Here is a 422-nt window from a genome sequence, read left to right on the forward strand (position 1 = left end):
GGGTCCACTTACCAAAAAAACAGTTAATGTGACGATGAAGAACGGTGGGAAGTGAGAAGAGAGAAAGGGAAAGTGAAACTCCGAAAAAACGACGGAGGAAGAATAAGACGATTGCGGAAGGAAACAACGGCCACGGTATCGCTCATGTATTGTTGTAGCTCCGGTTCTTGAATTTAAACGTATCGTTTGCACTACAAATGATGTAAATAATAAATAAATAAAGAGTTTAATTGAAACGCACGCTCATGTAAAAATTGTTTTCCACTTAATCATTACAATGACATTACGTATATAAATTATTTTAGATATAATTTTAACAAAAGTCAAATATTAAACCCGAAACATTAACACTTCATATAAGTTAAATTCTAAAAAAGATAGACAAAAATATAATGCGAGGCACAAGTTAGATTTAAAAATTT

The sequence above is a fragment of the Cicer arietinum genome, chromosome 2 (genome assembly GCF_000331145.2).
Source record: "Cicer arietinum cultivar CDC Frontier isolate Library 1 chromosome 2, Cicar.CDCFrontier_v2.0, whole genome shotgun sequence".
In the NCBI taxonomy this organism is placed as follows: domain Eukaryota; kingdom Viridiplantae; phylum Streptophyta; class Magnoliopsida; order Fabales; family Fabaceae; genus Cicer; species Cicer arietinum.